The following is a 214-nucleotide window of genomic DNA, read 5'->3' on the forward strand; positions in this document are numbered from 1 at the left end:
GGCCCACCGCGGCTCTCACGAGACCGTCCTCGCTCGCCCGGCTCCCGGGAGAGAGGGGAAGGAGGCCCCACGGCGGCACGAGGGCCCTGATCCGCTCTGAGGTTAATACAATCCTAATCTCTTCTAACCTGGTTTTTCTACATGCTCCAGGGCGCAGAGCCCAGGGAAAAAAAGAAACAAGACAAGAAGATCTTTTTTTTTTTTTTTTTTTTTT

Source organism: Rhea americana, unplaced genomic scaffold (assembly GCF_003343005.1).
Source record: "Rhea americana isolate MKP2758 unplaced genomic scaffold, rheAme1 scaffold_9, whole genome shotgun sequence".
Lineage (NCBI taxonomy): Eukaryota > Metazoa > Chordata > Aves > Rheiformes > Rheidae > Rhea > Rhea americana.